Source organism: Mauremys reevesii, linkage group 8, assembly GCF_016161935.1.
Source record: "Mauremys reevesii isolate NIE-2019 linkage group 8, ASM1616193v1, whole genome shotgun sequence".
Taxonomy (NCBI): Eukaryota; Metazoa; Chordata; order Testudines; family Geoemydidae; genus Mauremys; species Mauremys reevesii.
The window spans coordinates 89,417,316-89,436,597 of record NC_052630.1 but is presented as its reverse complement, the minus strand read 5'-3'; the positions used below and the strand labels follow the sequence as shown (position 1 = coordinate 89,436,597).

At 45.4% G+C, this 19,282-nt stretch overlaps 1 long non-coding RNA gene across 1 annotated transcript; it reads right to left on the bottom strand.

Annotated features, from left to right (window-relative positions):
- Positions 1–1,347: 1,347 nt before the first annotated feature.
- On the bottom strand, positions 1,348–19,277 carry LOC120370415. Its single transcript, XR_005583729.1, has 4 exons — positions 19,124–19,277; positions 18,490–18,562; positions 14,227–14,376; positions 1,348–1,524 (listed from the first exon to the last, which is right to left on the bottom strand). It is a non-coding gene; the product is annotated as an uncharacterized LOC120370415 (long non-coding RNA).
- Positions 19,278–19,282: the final 5 nt, after the last annotated feature.

Sequence of the window (19,282 nt, the reverse complement as noted above, 5' to 3'; positions counted from 1 at the left end):
ACATGATTTTCAAATTAAAACCAAACACCTAGCCAGATCCTCAGTCCTGCTACAACTGCTTTGCAGCGTTCTGACTCCATAAAAATGATGTCTTAACCATCTGGTGGAGGATTCCCCCAGCTTTTGGGGAATTCCCAAATATTGTAGAGCAGCTGTAGTGACCGAGACACCACTCTTTCTTCCCCACTCCCACCTGACCATCTGTGTAGGAGATATTTCCTAGGGAAAGAAGGCAGGTATGTTACAATAGCTCTTAGGCTTTGTCTACACTGGAGTTTTGTTAGTAAAACTTTTGTTGTTCAGGGGTGTGAAAAAAACCACACCCCCAACGACAGAAGTTTTACCAACGAAAAGCGCCGGTGTGAACAGAGCTTTGTCAGCTGGAGAGATTTCCTGCTGACAAAGCTACTACCTCTTGTTGGGGGTGGAATTTTTTGTGTGGGCGTGAGGGCTCTCTCCCGCCAACAAAGAGTGGCTACACTGTGAACCTTTTAGCGGCAGGGCTGTAGCAGCACAGCTGTGTCACTAAACGGTGCATAGTATAGACATAACCTTAGACTGCTCTAACTTTTGCTGGAACCAATTTGGTCCCAGGCTGGCCTTAGAAAGGAGGGAGGGAATAAAGGTGACATAACACCCCCCGCCCTCCCAAGATGAACTGAGTTTACTGTTTATCCTGACCTGCACTTGTCATTTCTTAAACTAATAGGTGAAACAAGGACACTGGCAGCACTAATTTATTTAGATTGTTCCAACTATGTGGCTTGACTCGGACCTAAAGGGACTACCTCTAGAGGTTAGATTCTCCATTGGTTTCTTGGTCTCCCTTTGACCTTTCTAATGAGACTTGGTCAGTTTAGCAAAGGTGACATTTAGTGCCAGTTATGGTAGCGGTGATTGTTTTAGTATCATGGACACCTGAGCCCTGGGAGCTGGACTGATATCCCACAGATCAGATGACAACAAATTTGTCACTGCACTGTCAAAATACCCAATTGCTTCATTTCAAACAAGGGTCCTGGCAGCCAGCCCTCCCCTTTGCCATTTTTGGAAGATTCATCCTACCGTTTACTTGAAGTCTTACTGGAACTTCTCTGTTCCATTCCTTCATTATAGCCGTATGGTTCTCAAGTCTTTGTTTGAAATGTGGCAACTGGGTATTTTGACATTCCAGAGCCAACATTAGTTAAAAGGAACCTTATGAACATTTGAATTCTACATATGGAATCATTTATTATGTGGTATATGAACCATTAAGATTACAAGCACTTGCAAAGTGATATATAGAAAACTTATGCCTAGATTACATTCTCACACGTATTTGTCATTTGTTTTTGAGAGGAAGATATTAACACAGCAAAACATGCGACAGGCACAAGTACCTTAGCCAAGTCCTTCTGCATGTTCGGGGGAGGTATGTTTTAATGAAGAAGGAATGAGAGGAGTTACATAATTCCCTGACCAAAGCTCAAAGAGACTAATGGATTTGAAGTTAGATGCCTGTAGGTCAGGGATGCTCTTGTCCTGAAATGAGAACAAGAAAACTCCATTAGTGTCATGTTTTTATTTCTTCACAATTTATTCTGGTTTGGAGCCTTGGGAGTCTGAGGCTAACACTTTCCTGTTCACAGAGCACTGAAACATTAGTGTCAAATTGATTAAGGAGTGAGGGAAAAAATGTAAGTACAGGAAATCCAGGGGTCTACCAGGAAACACCCCTGAATGGGGTCCAAATTGCCTTCCATTCTATTTGAATGCCACATAAGGAATTTTCAGGCTGGGATCCTCTTGCCCCCACCCCAACCAAAGGAGTATTGCGGGCTATGACACCCTACTTCTAGTAGAGGAGAGTCTATGACTGATTATTCTCAACCACTGAAGGGATAGGGCACTGATATATCTGTTCATAAACACCATCTATTAACACAAGCATGCTTCAAGTTAAGGTCCCCTTTATCAATCCCAGAAGCTGACCAATCTCTCAGGGATCTCCAGTAAGACTGAGGCTCAATAGCACAAAGGAGTGGTTGGCAGCGTGAGACTGGTAGCCAGATAGATGGCTTTTGTCAGAGGACCAAGGGGTTCCATTGTGTTGGGGGAAGGCAAAAAGGGAGCGATCAGAAGCTGAGAGAGCGGAAGAGGGAAAAACTCTGAGGAACACAGTACACACCTTTTCTGGACAACTTGAAGTATAGCTACTTTGATAGTCCTCTGCCTTTCCCTTGCATTCAAAGGCAGAGCTGCATCTCACTTTGTAAAACTGCCAGGCAGTTCTAGTGGCAGCTTCCTATGTAATTATTGCTGCAAAATTAAATTTCTTTTGGTAATGAGAATGTTTTATGTATTCCATTGTTGCGTGTGTGCAATATGAAAGAAAAACCACAGCAACACTACTGCAAAAAACACTGTGGTTAAATATAGACACATAATAACCATGTTGCACTCAAGTCAAAACTAAGCATGCCAGGGCTCAAATAAAAAACTTCTGCTTTACCAGGCTGTATAGAGATCCAAGATTGCAGCAAATGGCTTTCATCAGACAGGCTTTGCTACTCCCTACATTTATTTTCAATTGCAAGCTGGATGACTAGAGCCAGATCCTGGGGTTCTGATGAGCTGCACAGAGCATCAGTCAGGGGTGCGTGTGTACAGGTGTCTTAAATTTCCTGCAGCTCTGTGCAGGATTGATTCTCCTGCAGCATTTTAGTCTAGAGCTGCACGAGGGCTGTCCTATTTTAAATTTTGCTGAAATATGATTGAGGATTGGTGTCCTGGCCAGGCACCCTTTTTTCCAGTTACACTTTTCCCCCCCTCAGATATACTGGCAGCTGGTGAAGACAAGAATAAAAACTCCTACGAATGCTACATGCATTTGGAGGTTTCTTCTTAAGTTGTGATCTTCCCTTGACCAGTCAAACCATCTTTAAGGTCAGATTACACACTGCATTACACTGGAGAATATTGCCCCGTATCAATGTCAATAAGGTAATTATTAGTCGTAGCAACACAAAATCACATCTCATTTAGTTCCAATTACACACTAGCCATAATGGGCAAGATTCTGGCCCCCATTCAGTCCCTATATGTTGGCCCAGTCCAACTCCGTTACATGCTTAATTACACCACTTAAGGATATGAAAGGGAGTTTATATTGGTTTAATTTACACTCCGCCTCGGCTATACTAGGACTTTGCATCAGTATAGCTCAGGGATAGGCAACCTTTGGCACGCGGCCTGCCAGGGTAAGCCCCCTAGCGGGGGCCGGGCCAGTTTGTTTACCTGCTATGTCCACAGGTTTGGCCGACTGCAGCTCCCACTGGCTGCAGTTTGCCGCTGGAAGCGGTGCGGGCCGAAGGATGTGCTGGCCGTCACTTCCTGCCGTCCCCATTGGCCTGGAGCAGCGAACCGCAGCCAGTGGGAACCGTAATCGGCTGAACCTGCGGATGCATGCAGGTAAACAAACCGTCCCGGCCCACCAGGGTGCTTATCCTGGCAGGCAACAGGCCAAAGGTTGCCAATCCCTAGTATAGCTACATCTCTCAGGGGTGGGGATTTTTCAGACCCCTGAGAGACGCAAGTTCCCAGTGTAGACCAGCCCTTAGTCTTCTCTGCATTGCACTGGTACATGCAAGTTTGTAAACTTTGAATATAGACATGCTGCGTAATATAAACCAGGCTACTCTGGTTATTCATTGGATTAAGTCATACTAATCTAGGCCCCACCAATGCAGCTCATCTACATTAGGGGTTTACATTGATGGAACTAGACTGATACAGTTACACAGGGAAAATTCTCTAATACTATATAGGCAAGACCTCAGACTCAATGGACAAAATTCCAAAGTGCTGAATTAAAGGGAGTGGGTGTATATTACAAACCGGTCAGAGGTCGTGATCCTAAAGAAGTCTAAATTGATGTATCATACATATGTATGGAATGAAGGGTCCATGAGCTGAAAAAAGGATTAAATTAAACCTACTTACAGAGTTTATCTACATTTAAAATGCTGCAGCTGCACTGCTGTAGCGCTTCACTGTAGACACTACCTATGCCACCTACCTGGGAGGCAGTAGCTAGGTCAACAGAAGAATTCTACATTGGGGGTTAGGTCGGTTTGGCTACATCTCTCTTAGAATCACTTCTGAATTTGGCCTTTATCTTTCAGCAAATATTCTCCTAGGCCTGGTCTACATGAGGAATTTACATCGGTATATCTACATCTCTCAGGGATGTGAAAAATCTATCCCCCTGAGACACATAGCTATATCAACCTGACCGCTGGTGTTGACAACACTAGGTCAATGAAAGAATTCTTCTGTCGACCTAGCTACCATCTCTCAGGGAAGTGGTTTACCTACACCAATGGGAGAAGCCCTCTCGTTGACATACATATACTGAAGTTCTACAATGGCACAGCTGCAGCAGCTCAGCTTTGCCTCTGTAGCGTTTTAAGTGTAGAGAAGCCCTTAGTAAAAGAAATAGATTTGTGAAATCTGGCCAACAGTATTACATATAATGGCAGTTCCTAAGCATCAAGTATTTATTTACTTAATGATTCATCCTCTCCATATGTTTATTTAAATAGCCTAACCACATCCATTGTTGCTGATTACAAGCTGGAAATGACTTTACAATGTCATGTTCAATCGACTCTAATCATTCCCATATGGTCTTAGACTAGAGAGTCACCACTCATCAGTGAACATTTGCAGAAGAAGAGACTAAATCAACATTTCACTTGGGATAAAATACTACTATGGAAATATGTATTTAGAGTTCAATCCAGCACTCAGTGACATCTGTTAAAAGACTCCTGGTGACTTGAAGAGGCATTAGGCTCAGGCCCTTAGAACAAAAAATGCCACAGCTCTTCAAGCACTTTCTGTGAGAGGAAATTGTGAAATATCCGTTCAGATGCAATTCTACTCTGAAATCTGACTATGTAAAAAGGGTATCATGGGACTCCACGCTAATTCCCCGTCAGACCAGGTCTAACACTAGGAATTTACTTCGGGATAGCTACATCTCTCAGGGGTATAAAAATTCCACACCCTGAGAGACATCGTTATACTGACCTAACCCAGTGTAGACCAGCACTAGGTTGACGAAATAATAGCTACTGCCTCTTGGGGAGGTGGATTACTAACACTGACATTGTTTAATTAGCTGGTGGCAACAGCTGATTTCCTTTGTTTTCATTCTCAGCTCTTCCCCTGGAGAGAGGGGTGAAAGGGTTTGAGGGTACCCCACAGTAAGGAATTCCCAAGTGCACCTTCCTAGCTTTTCAAAGGGTTTTTTGCACTTGGGTGGTGGCAGCATCTATCCATCCCAGGTCAGAGAAAAGCTGTAACCTTGGGAGTTTGATACAAGCCTGGAGTGGCCAGTATTAATTTGGGAGAAGCCCTCCTGTTGGCATAGGTAGTGACTGCACTGAAGCACTACATGGAGCTGCTGCAGCGTTTTGAGTGTAGATATACCCTCAGTGATTCCAGATGAAATGTGTTCAGTTTACAAGTAAAAAGATGGGAGGAGTTTAACAGCCAGCTGTGTAAATTCAACCTCGGATCTGAAGTTGATGCTCAGTTCTTTCTGGTTTGTGCATCACCAATAATAAAGATTCTGAGAGCCAAATTCTGTTCTCATTGTCTTCAGTGGGGTTGCATAGGTCAGTGGGGTTCTGAGGTCAGAATTTGGCTCTGCAGAGGAAACTAATTAACAATTCCATTGACAATGCATGAACCAGAATAGAATCCAGCTCTCTTTCCCATAGCTCCGCAGGGCTAACAGGAGTAAAAAGTTATAAAAACATTCTTTTGTCAGTGAGCAGATGTGACACTGGGTACACAGAGGCAGCTAATATTCTGAGTCAGAAGGAGCCATTTTCACATGATTACTTTTTCCCCCACAGCCACATTAATTATCCATGCTTTTGGAAGCCCATTGTGACGGGAGCAGATACCAGATCCAGCAGACAAGAAGTCGATCCCCTGCTCAAGGCTCTGGTGACTCACAGCTATAGCGGGGGAAGGTAGGGCTCCTGACAGGACAGACTCTAGCCACATGCTGAGCCACACAGGACTTTTTAAGGAGCCCCTTCTTTTCAGTACTCTCTTTCACCACACAGACACATATAATGGCCTTTTGAGACATTGTTTCACCTACACATCAGGAAAGATTAACTACAAGATTCCAAACCCTTAGTTGCTGAAAACCTGTCCCCGATCTAGATCTAGCTCAGGGATTCTCAAACTGAGGGTTGGGACCCCTCAGGGGGTCGCAAGGTTATTACATGGGGGGTCGCGAGCTGTCAGCCTCCACCCCAAACCCTGCTTTGCATCCAGCATTTATAAGGGTATTAAATATATAAAAATGTGCTTTTATTTATAAGGGGCGGGTCACCGGACAAAAGTTTGAGAACTACTGATCTAGCTGATATAAACATTCTGGCCTCTTAAATGTAAGGAATATTATTTTATTCTTTGCCGCATCTAATGACTCATTTTTCCATACCACTGTGATGCTGGTAACCAAGTGCCAGCTCTGGCCAAGGCTGTAGGCATTAGCTAAGAACTGACAAACTCATAGTTGGAAACCAAACCAGCTCACCTGTATGTTAGTTTTGTTCAAGAAAGGTATTAGTCTTATAAGAATGTATTTAGACTCTATGAAATGCTTGCTGCATGCATTGATCTCACTTGCAATGTCTGAATTCCATGCTATGAGGAAATATGTACGTTTTTCTTTATAACTTGGAAAACGTATGCTCTGAACTTGTGAACCCAGGCATGGGAATCATCCTCCCCATCCCCATCCAAGAGGACTATCAATAGTTAAGTAGGCCATTGTAAGACAAAAGCCTTTTTAATTGCCCCATCCACCCAGGGAGAAGTACCTGCAGAAGGTCTCCTCCCATTGGTCTGAATGCTGGAAGAGGGAAATAAATATATCAGGGGTAGCCAAACTGCCGCTGGGGAGCTGCATGAGGCTCTTTTATGGTTAAAGTTTCACAGTAGCAGCCGACTCAAGGAGCACTCCATGGCCAACCCCCGCATCCCCCACCTAACAGACTGGGGGAGGGAGTTTGGTGCTTCTGCCCTGCGGCGGGATGGTAGGGCTTGGGGCTTCTGCCAGAGAGGACTGGTGCCTGCTGAGAAAGTGGGGGGGGGGGAGGAGGGAAGGGGAGGCACAATTTAAAGGTTCTCCGCCAACAGCTTGAGTCACGCCCTGCACAGGCATGCCCCCCTCTTACTCTCTGCAGCCCTTCCCTGCAGCTCCCAGGTGTTTGCTGCAGTCTCTCCCCACAGCCGCTCCCAGCTTGCTGGCTCCAGCAGCTGTTGTGCGGGGGGGGGGGGGGGCTATGGCACCCTGTGACTGAATGGGGCCAGCAAACCCTGGCAAAAATATGAGGAGGGGGCACATGACCCCATGTGCCTCCCCACACATCACCTCTGGATTTTGTCCACTGTGGAGGGGGGGTCTCAGAGTTTCAGCCCCATGGGGCACACCTGTTGGGGTTTGGGGCTACAGCAGAAGCGGGGCTGAAGTGCAGAGACCACTCCTCCTCACAGGACTAAAGCTCGGAGCCCTGGCAGAGGCCTCCCACGGGGCTGAAGCTCCGAGACACCCCTCTCCACAAGGCTAAAGCCTCAAGCCCCAGCAGGTGTGCCCCAGCTCTCAAATTTCTGAAGTCATATGCAGCTCGGAGGGTCTGTAAGTTTGGCCACCCCTGAAATATATAGTGGACATGAAGATTTTTCATTTCTTTGCTGTTTGAACTTACACAGGGCCAGAAACACTAAACTGAAGCCAGAGATCCTTCCCTGGGTTTGCCCTGAAATACACTTTGAATTAACAGGTCTCTACAACTCTGTCACTCTTAGGATTTAGGGCTTGGCTACACTTACAAGTCAGAGCGCACTAAAGGAGCCCAGTGCGCTCTAACTCATGACGCGTCCACATTTGCAAGGCATGTAGAGCGCTCTGACTCTGCAGCTAGAGCGCTCCTGGTACTCCACCTCAGCAAGTGGAAAAATGTGTGATGCGCCCCTGCTGGAGCGCCGCGGCACCAGTGTGGACGCCCTGGTCTGTTAATGCATTCTGATTGGCCTCCAGAAGTATCCCACAATGCCTGTTCTAGCCACTCTAGTCATCACTTTGAACTCTACTGCCCTGCCCTCAGGTGACCAACCACCAGACCTGCCCTTTAAATTCTCTGGGAATTTTGAAAATCCCCTTCCTGTTTGCTCAGCCAGGCGTGGGGTGCTCTCAGCACATCTTTCCAGGTGACCATGCCTCCACATGCCAGGCAATCCCAGTATGGAGCAATGGCGAGGTGCTGGACCCATCAATGTTTGGGGCGAGGAAGCTGTCCAGTCCCAGCTGCGCTCTAGCCGCAGGAATTATAATACCTTCGGGCAGATATCAAGGGACATGATGGAAAGGGGCCATGACCAGGATGCACTACAATGCAGGGTTAAAGTGAAGGAGCTGCGGAATGCCTACCGCAAAGCCCACTCCGGTGCTGCCCCCACGACCTGCCGTTTCTACAAAGAGCTGGACACGATACTTGGGGGTGACCCCACCTCCACTCCGAGGACCACCATGGACACTTCAGAGCCCAGTGAAACAAGGCAGGAGGAGGAGGAGGAAAGTAGGAGTGAGGGTGCTGAGGTGGAGGAAGACACCCTGGCATCCCTAGATACATGCAGCCAGGAGCTGTTTTGAAGCCAGCAGGAAGGTAACCAGTCGCGGCAGCCAGTGCTGGGAAGGACAAACACCAGAGCAGGTTCTCGGTAAGCAGCTTATTTTGGGAAGGAAGTTATTCAATGCGGGCTCTTGGGGTGAGGAGGGTTAAGGCTGCATGCATGCCTAGATCCGGAATAGGGCATTGATGTGCTCTCTTACATCATGGTAATCGGCCTCAGTGATCTCTTCAAAGGTCTCATCCAGAACTTGGGCAATGTGCTTGTGCAGTTTCTTGGGAGAGCCACTGTGTCCTTGTCCCAGTCAGGCTAAACGTCCGTGCCACTGTGCTGTGAGGGGCGGGGGGACCATTGCTGCACACAGGCAAGCTACATATGGGTCAGGGTGGAAGCCGCATTGTAGTAGAAGACCCTCTCTTGCTTCCCAGGTCACTCTCAGCAGCAGGGCCGGCTTTAGGCCGATTCGCCTGATTCCCCGGAATCGGGCCCCACGCCTTAGGCGCCTTTTTAATTTCTTTTTACTCACGCTGGCGGCGGTGTGCTCCGCCGGGGTCTTCAGCAGCCCCACGACCCGGCCAGAGCTCCAGCCAGAGCGCGGCAAGCCCCGCAGCCCCGCTCTCCCGGCCGGAGCGCGGCAGCCCCGTGGCCCCACAACCCCTGCTGGAGCTTCGGCCGGAGGCCGGCAGCTCCGCGGCCCCACTTTCCCGGCCGGCAATCTGAAGTGCTGCCGAAGACTGGGAGCGCCGCCCGGTGAGTACAAGCCCCCCCCCCCCACGAATCGGGCCCCATGCTTGCTAAAGCCAGCCCTGCTCAGCAGCGAGATATCTTCCAGGACGAACTCCTGTTGAAAATGTGGGGACAGTGTTCAGTATTGGTGCCCCCTGCAGCTTTTGGCTCTACCGAAGGCACAGAAACCCAGAGGGCAGTACAGCCCTGAAACAATCAGTCCCCCTTGCCTCTGTGCTTACTCACCATTTTGGGGATCCCGTGGGTTGTGTGCGCTCTCTTTTGGACAGGTAAATTATGCTATTGTGTAGATTGTGCTTGCCCTCCTTAAGTACGGTGGAATCATTGCTCTGTCTGGTGTGAACAATGCTGCCTCTGTTAAGTGTTGCATTTTGCCTTTACAGATGCAACCTTGAGATCTCAGTCGTCCGTCTTATCACTGGCCAAGAGGCTGCAGAGAATCAGGAAAAGACCACATAGCAGCAAAGAAAACATGCTGCATGAAGTAATGCAGCACTCACTTAACGAGAATCTAAAAGTGCTGGAATGGTGGGAGAATGAAAGGAGAATCCACCAGCAAAATGAGGAGCACCGGCACAAAAGCGCGGTGCTCCGGCAGCAAAGCCCTGAGTGGCTGATAAGCATCATGGAGCGCCAAGTGGGCTCTCTCCAGGCGCTCGCAACCATGGGGGGAGGGATAGCTCAGTGGTTTGAGCATTGGCCTGCTAAACCCAGCATTGTGAGTTCAATCCTTGAGGAGGCCACTTAGGGATCTGGGGCAAAAATTGGTCCTGCTAGCGAAGGCAGGGGGCTCGACTTGATGACCTTTCAAGGTCCCTTCCAGTTCTAAGAGATTGGTATATCTCCAATTATTACCTTATTACCTATTACCATGCAGGTGGAACACTACAGCGCCCACCACCCCTGCAACCCTTGTCCCAAAACTCTTTCCCTTGTGCCCCCATGTTACCTCCAACCCACATTCCCCAACATCCAGGTTCTTACTGCCACCAGCTGCCTCCAACACCTGTAGCTTCACCACCCAGCCTTGAAAACTATGACCCTTACCCCCTGCACTCAACCTCCATCACCATGCAGTATAGCCATCCTGAAGTGCAGCACTCATTGCACAGCACTCCAGACAGGAAGGCTGAGTATGATAACAGGACATATGGAAATCTGTGATTGTACCATTCCCCAACCCACCCCCTTCCCTCATCCCACACAGCACAGTGTCACACCCTTTCTGTTTCCCAAGCAGTTGTGTTTCTTTTCAATAAATGGATTTTTTGGCTTTGAAAACATTCTTTATTATTGCATAAAGTAAAAGATACTTTAGCCCAGGAAACCAACAGGCACTGCAAGTCAGCATAGCAAAAACATTCCTACTAAAATTGGAACCACTGCACTTCACTCCCGTGCAGGGCACTAGACATTACTGGTGGCTTTCAGTATCAAATTGCTCCCTCAAGGCATTCCTAATCCTTGCAGCCCCTGCTCTCTGGCTGTTCAAATTCAGCCTCCAGGTGTTGAACCTCCGAGGTCCAGGCCTGAGTGAATCTTTCACCTTTCCCTTCACAAATGTTATGGAGGGTACAGCACGCAGATATAAGCGTGGGGATGCTGTCATCGGCCAGGTCCAGCTTCCCATACAGAAGCATCAGCAGCCCTTTAAATGGCCAAAAACACACTCCACAGTCATTCTGCACCGGCTCAACCTGTTGTTGAACTGCTCCTTGCTGCTGTCAAGGCTCCCTGTGTAGGGTGTCATGAGCCACAGCATTAAAGGGTAAGCGGGGTCTCCAAGGATCACAATGGGCATTTCGACTTCCCTTACGGTGATCTTCTGGTCTGGCAAAAAAGTCCCAGCTTGCAGCTTCCTGAAGAGGCCAGTGTTCCGAAAGATGCATGCGTCATGCACCTTTCCAGACCAGCCTGCGTTAATGTCAATGAAATGCCCAGGGTGATCCACAAGCGCCTGGAGGACCATAGAGAATACCCCTTCCGAATAATGTACTCGGAGGCTAGATGGGCTGGTGCCAGAATTGGAATACGCATCCCATCTATCGCCCCTCCGCAATTAGGGAAACCCATTTGTGCAAAGCCAGCCACAATGTCATGCACGTTACCCAGAGTCACGGTTCTTCTGAGTAGGATGCGATTAATAGCCCTGCAAACTTGCATCAACACGATTCCGACGGTAGACTTTCCCACTCCAAACTGGTTAGTGACTGATCAGTAGCTGTCTGGAGTTGCCAGCTTCCAGATTGCAATAGCCACCCGCTTCTCCACCATCAGGACAGCTCTCGATCTCGTGTCCTTTCCCCGCAGGGTGGGGGCGAGCTCCTCACACAGTCCCATGAAAGTGGCTTTTCTCATCCAAAAGTTCTGCAGCCACTGCTCGTCATCCCAGACTTGCAGGACGACGTGATCCCACCACTCAGTGCTTGTTTCCCGAGCCCAAAAGCCGCATTCCACAGTGGTGAGCATGTCCATGAATGCCACAAGCAATCTCATGTCATATGTGTTACTCGAGTCGATATCATCATTGGAGTCCTCACTGTCAGTTTGGATGTTAAGGAGTAACTCGATTGCCAAATGTGATGTGCTGGCAAGACTTGTCAGCATATTCCTCAGCAGTTCGGGCACCGTTCCTGCAGACCGAAAAGGGAAGACAGAGCGCACAGCACAAAAAACATTGAAAGATGGTGCCAAATGTGGATGGAAGCAGAGGGATTGCTGGGATGCAAAGCAATGCATCACGGAGCACTGGGACAGGACCCAGAATGCCCCTTACCTCTGCCCCCTTACCACAAGCCACAGCGCCAGAATGGGAAGAGATGCTCTGTGGGATAGCTGCCCATAATGCACTGCTACCAATGCCGCTGCAAGTGCTGCAAATGTGGCCACGCCAGTGCTCTTGAAGCTGTCAGTGTGGACAGACTGCAGCGCTTTCCCTACTGCGCTCTACGAAAGTTGGTTTAAATCACAGCCCTCTACATTTGCAAGTGTAGCCATGCCCTTAGATTGCAACTCATTGAGTGCATATATTTGCTTGCTTTAACCTGTAAATAACTTTCTTATTTATGTTTCCTAGTTAATAAATCTTTAGCTAGTTTGTTACTGTATTGGCTACAGGCGTTGTCTTTCATGTAAGATTTACAGTACCAATTGATCTGAGGTAAGTGACTGGCACCAGAAGCAACCTGGATATTTTGTGATTTTTGGTGTAAATGACCTTTTATCACTAAGTCCAGCTTAGAGAGTCTAAGGGCTTGCTACACTTACAAATTTGCAGCGCTGCAGCAGGGTGTGAAAACACACCCTCTGCAGCGCTGCAAATTGCGGCGCTACAAAGCGCCAGTGTAGTCAAAGCCCCAGCGCTGGGAGCCGCTCTCCCAGCGCTGTCCGTTATTCCCCACAGGGAGGTGGAGTATGGACAGCGCTGGGAGAGTTTTCTCCCAGCGCTGGCGCTTTGACTACACTTAGCGCTTCAAAGCGCTGCCGCGGCAGCGCTCTGAAGTTTAAGTGTAGCCATAGCCTAAGGGGACTGTCTGTGACTCCATGGTAAGACTGTTATAGTGATCCATGAGTTCACATTTGTCACTGGCTTGGTGAAATCTAATTATAGATTTTACCTCTATCTTGGGGTATCTGTCCTGGTTTTGAAAGTCTGCCCTGAGGTAGGCACTCATGGTCATGAGCCACTTCAGACAGCGTGACAACCACATTCAAACAATGACAGACAGTATCTTTATCATGAGACCGACTCTTCCTCGTGTGTTTCTGTGAGAACTGAGATCATGTGAGGCACCTGAGCTAACAGTCCCCTCTTGATATAAGCAGAAGACAAGGGCTAGTGACAGGCACTCCAGTGAGAGGTTCTTGGCTATCCAGTTTGCTCCCTCTCCTGCCTAGAGCCCAGACAAACTTCTAGATCCACCTGTTTGCTCATGCTTTTTCTGGAGAGGGATGAGATGATTAGGTGCTGACTGAGGGGCAGTGGAGACTGGGTTGGGAGAAGTCAACTAGGGTTTGGAAGATATTGTTGTAGTTCTGTGTTTTTTCTCTTGTATGATTTACAGGCCAGGTTGAGTGCCCCGTGTTAATATTTTATTAACAGCTTATTTCACAAAGGGCTCCACAAAATCTAAGGAACATGTGATATGGTACCAGATCCTCACATGGTATAAACCACTATAGCTTAATTGTCTCCAATATCATACTATGTCAAATTACACCAGCTAAGGATCTGGCTTTTAATTTCTCCCACAACTACTCTCATATCTTCAGGCCAATTCAGTGAACTCCCTATGTTCTCTCATATCTTTTAGCATCTACAATATGCTTTCTAGCATCTCTTATCAATTCCAGTCATTTCGCTGAGCTCCCCTAGCACGTCTCAAACCTTTAGCTTCCTTTGCTCTTCTCTCAGCATTTAAGTGGTCAAAAGCAAATATTTCTGCCAAATTTGTCTGGAATTGGTTAAGCCTGATTTGGAATTACAGAAGCCCCCAAAAATGCTGTGGTTTTGGATCAGCCTTTTAGCTCTTTTAAGTAAACAAACAAAACCCCACTTTAAATTAGACATACAATTTCAAGGCCATTATTGCCAGATGAAAGGCTTTGGGGTATTAAAAAACAAAATCTAAATAAGCAGCAGCAGAATTCAGCAGAATTAAGAGTGGGGCTCTGCCTGCCTTTGATATGACATTCCAATAGAGTGTTCTGGTTTCACCCAGAGTCCAGTGCATATGAGCAGGTTTCTAAATAAAGTGGAGAAAAAATTCCACTCACCAGTCTGACTGTTCTTTAAATTACAATGTTGGGGGGTTAAAGTTGGTGAGCAAATTTGAAATCCATGTTAAAGTGAGCAACTGCATAAAACTCTTCCTCAATGCTGGTACAGTTCATTGCACATAGTTTCATATCACTAGTCCATCTGTTCTAAATACTCAAAGTAAAGATAGAAAGGTTTCAAAATAAATGGCTTAAAGTAACAAATACAAACTCTGCATCCTTCCAGAAAATCTGTTTATTTGTGCTTCAGTCAGCTTCCTTTCAGCATTCATTAAGGCAAGGATGCTCTATGCTAATTCAACAATAAATACTGAAAGTCTAGACTTCAGCTGAAGGAATAACATAAATCCACTTGAATGTCCTTGCTCTTAATTAAGATACTTGCCATCCACACCTGGTTGCCTTTTGGAACAGTAAATTAATAACCAATGTTTATCAAGAGAATACAAACATTCCTTTAAACACTTGCTCTTTGCCTTTGTTGCACTTTATCTTTCACAGGATAGTTATTTATTGTTTGGTTTGAACCCCTGTGTTCAGTTTTCAGCAGGGTAATACCAGTCTAACATCAACTTAAGCATGTGGAAAAGTAATCTATATTAATGGACTATATTCTCATTATGAATATGAACCCCATCTAGTGGTCAAAATATATTTATATAAAATAAGGCAGGCCAGCGCACACAACAATACTAAAAATACTCAAAACTAAATCTCAACAGCCTCTAAACTTAAACAGAACAATCCACCAGTGAATTCAAATGCAATGTTAGAATTTTACAGATAGCGTGTCTTTCAAAAAGGAAGCCTAACGCTTAATTATGGAGGATGAAAAGTGATTTCTGCATGTGAATTATGATACAGTACTCAGTACAGGCAAATACACAAATACATCAGGACAAACTAAAGTACTATAGATTTTATGTCTCTAGGAAAGGGATGTTGGCCAAATTTTCAAAAAAAGGGCATCTAATGTTTGGCTCCTAAATACGTATTTAGGCACCTAAATCAGTGGCCTGATTTTCAAAAGTGCTGAGCACCCAGGAACTCCCACTGACTTCAAGGCATTTTTGTGCTTTTAGCCTCCTCAAATTGTTGGGAGGCTTTTTTTTTTTTAACCCTTTTACTTTTCTGGTCCTTTTTGCATGAACAGAGAACAACAATACCCAAAGTTCAAAGGTGCAAACAATTTAATGTTTATTGGGGTGAACATTTAGCAAGCATTTTAGGTTTTTTTCTTAGTGTTTCCCTTCCCAGCTCTAACACCACAAAGCCTTGCCTGTGTTCCTGTTCCCATTCCCGTGCTTAGCAAAACAATTTTAATTTCCTCAGCCCCATTCCCTGTTCCCATTGCCCCCTTTCTTCCTAATTAACTGCAAACTATATAATAAAACTTAAGTTTTGCTTAGCTATACCTTAACCAATTATTTTACTAAAATTTAACTAACCAATCCTAACATATTGTAACATAATTATTTAACCAATTATATTCCACCACCTTAATTGGTTTACACCCAACAAAATTAATTATACAGCAAACAAAAACAATCACAAAACCAAACAACAATTATACAAACAATAAAAAAGTAAAAACTACAGTAATAAAACGATACAAAAATAAAAAATTTTACACCCCAGCTATTAATAAGTAAGTTCTTGCCAAACAAAATGCTATCAAACTAAGTTTTCTCTAAATTTTTTAGGCTCTTCCCTTTCTCTAAAGGTAACAAATCAAATCACCTTTCTAACAAGGGCAAATTGCCTTATTTCAATGTAACTAGTTTAAAATGTAAAAATGTAACCGTTTACTTCCCAGCTTATGGCTGCCTGTGCTGCTTAGCCAAAGGCCTTACTTAGCCTAAAAAAAGGGCCTTTAACTGTCACAGTAAAAAAAGGCCCTTACACCAGCAAACAGTAATTTTAATTCTTTCTTTTATACCTCCCTAACTAGCTAAGTAATAAAAATACACCTAAATTCTTAAAGTACAGGCCTTTGCAAACAGAACTAAATATCTATATCCTAACACAAATACATTCTGCTCGCTTAGAGTGAATTTCTGTCACTCCTCCCACCCCACCCCCAATCATCTGTGCAGTTCCCCTGTGCAGTGAGCCAGGAAACGGAGAGGCCATACCAGGGGCTACAGAGCATGTTATGTAGACTATGGAGTTGATTGCCATAGCAGTCTACTTATCGTAACACATATGAAGGAGAAAGGGTGGTGGCTGGATCAGGGGAGAAGTGAATAGTAGGTCTGCAAAATGCCCACAGCCACTGACCACAAATCCTGGATGGAGAATGCAACCCCATGGGCAGGACTAGCGATCCTGCAGTGGCTATATGGATGTCCAGTACCCTGCCACCAGATTTGATAGGAGAATTTCATCCCACAGTGGTAATATATACACATCACTTGCATTGGTGTGGATGGCCTAATTCTTGGGATTCTGGGCCAGTCCATGCCAGAGTGGGAACTCTGCTACCCTTTTACAGAATACAGTTTGCACTGCCCAGGTCTTCTGATTGGTGCAGAAAGGCCCCACCTTTCTCCGGGCCTTCCAGCTCTGAGGAGTCACTACCCCTACAGTGCTAAACTCCCCTGGTCCTTTCACTCAGGATACATCTGCACTGTAAATGAAGGTGTGATTGCAGCACAGGTAGGCTTACTTGGGCAAGCTTTAATCTAGCTGGCGTGGATAACAACGGTAGTGAGGACAGAGCAGCACAGGTCATTCAGTCCAATACAAGCCCACTGTGGACTATGGTATGTACTCAGGTTGCTGACCCTCACCGGGATCCGTGACCCTATGTTGTCACTGCTACTGTTAGCTATGCGTACTAGGTTAAACTAGCATGACTATGTTAACCTCACACCTTCAGCATAGGCTTCTACATCTTTAGCTATTCACTGGTGGTAAAAGCAGGATTTTATACTCTATGTGGGCCAGCCAGTAGAGGGAGATATAATCTCATATATTTAGATGAAGATTGTAGCGGGATCCTTCACATTGCCATTACGGTGGTTTCAAAAACTTCCCATAAGCATTTCTCCTCTTAATAAATTAATAACAATAGCACAGACTATTATGTGCATTTCCAATGTAAAAGAGTCTATAGAGCTATAATAATTTAAAATAACAAGTCTTCAAAATGATTGTTATTGCTAATAATTTTTTAATATTATATAAAAATTCTTTTACTCTCAAACTGTTTCTTCCACCTATTTTGGGAAAGTTATATTCAGCAATGTATTAGTCATTGCTTAATTATCCTTAAGAAGTCTTATTAATATGTATGTATGAAGATCTATCTGGCAGGAATGCATTTTAATGATGTCGCTGAAAGGCAACAAGCTATAATTTCAAGAAGAGTGTTATGTCATGACTAAACAATGGCAAACTCATTAAAGCAGCCCCGAAATAGCGTGCTGGGTGGAAGTAAAAATGCAAATCCATTTTAATATTTTAATTACAATCTTAATTAGAAAATGTTTAGACATCTTGCCTGCATAGTTAGAAAATCAAATGATTTAGAAATATCCCTGCTGGTAAAAGTATTTAAAAATGTAGACTACAGCTTCCAGTCCCATTATGGGCAGCCTGTGTAAAACCCAAATATGAAAGGAACAACTGGAAACTAAACATTAATTAGTCTCAATCAAACTTAGAATTTTTAAGTAATTAAAACACGAGGCCTACAATTCCAGCAGAAAATAACTAGAAGCTCCAGTGCACAGGCTGTAATGTTCCATATAAGTAAATAACAGTCTACACTTTAAAATCAAGGACAGCAGTGGTTTTCAACCTTTTTTCATTTACAACCCCCCAAAAATGTTACATGGAGGTGCAAACCCTATGGAAATCTTAGACATAGTCTGTGGACCCACAGAGGTCCACAGACCACAGGTTGAAAACCACTTATATATATCATATGTAACGGCATCTGTTTTCTGTACCCACTATGAGTGCTTTACCTTTTATGTAGCTTTTTGTGATGGATATCTGCTTCTTCTCCTAAGGTAAATCATCAACACTTAACATAACCCTACCCAGTGCTTTCTGAACCTCACTAAATCTAAGGAAGCAACATGCCTAAATACAAACATAAAAGGGCAAGAAGAAAATAGAACAGCAAGAGAGCTAATGAAAGGAGAGAGGTTGGGGAGAGAATGAGAAGGAAAGCAGGGAACGGAGAAAAGAGAAGCACAGAAGACCAGGAGAGGAGAAAACAAGAACCTGGGATTCATAGAGGGTACTTACCAAAATGTCAAATTGTGACACTATGAATAGTGAGGGATATCACAGAAGCATGGATGAGAATTCAAGTGTGATACTGAAACACATAGTGAAATCCTTCATGTAAGATTTAACTGCCTTGGAGTGAATACAAAACAATGCAGAAAAATAAGTGCAACTTAGCTGATCTGTACTTGAATTGGCAAGGGGTGAAATGGAAAAAGAAGACAGAGAAGGGCAGTGAGTCAGAATTAAATAGGGAGAGAAGGGAAGATGGAACTGATGGAGATGGCACAGTAAGAAATAACATGACAAGGATTTGAGGTGGGATAAGAGAAGAGAGGACAAAAGAAAACAGACACAGGAAGACAAAAGGACACAGAGGAGAACAGATAAAGAGGAAATGCAGGTGGAGATGGCAGTAGAGCCAAAAAACAAAAGGCATTTTAATAGCCCATGCAGAGACCTCTGCAGATCAGGCCAGGCAATAAGCAAAAGTGAAGGCTGGGTGACTTCCTCTGTTACCCATGCTGAACATTTGGGAGAGACTGTCACACATCTGCCACCAGCTTTGCTGAGGTGAGGGGTCAGTTTGTGGCCGAGCAGGGGGAGATTAGAGGTAAAGGCTGGGGGGGGGGGGGGTAGGTGGACATGGCACCTGCTCTCTGGGATTCTGTGGGTGGCATCCTGCTGCCTCTCCCAGCTGCACTATCAGAGAGAGGCAGAGCTCAGCTCCTGCGGCTCCCGGCCCAGGCCCCTGCAGCCAGGCTCCAGGAGAATCCCCTCAGCTGGGAGGAGTACAGGGCCTATGCCCCAC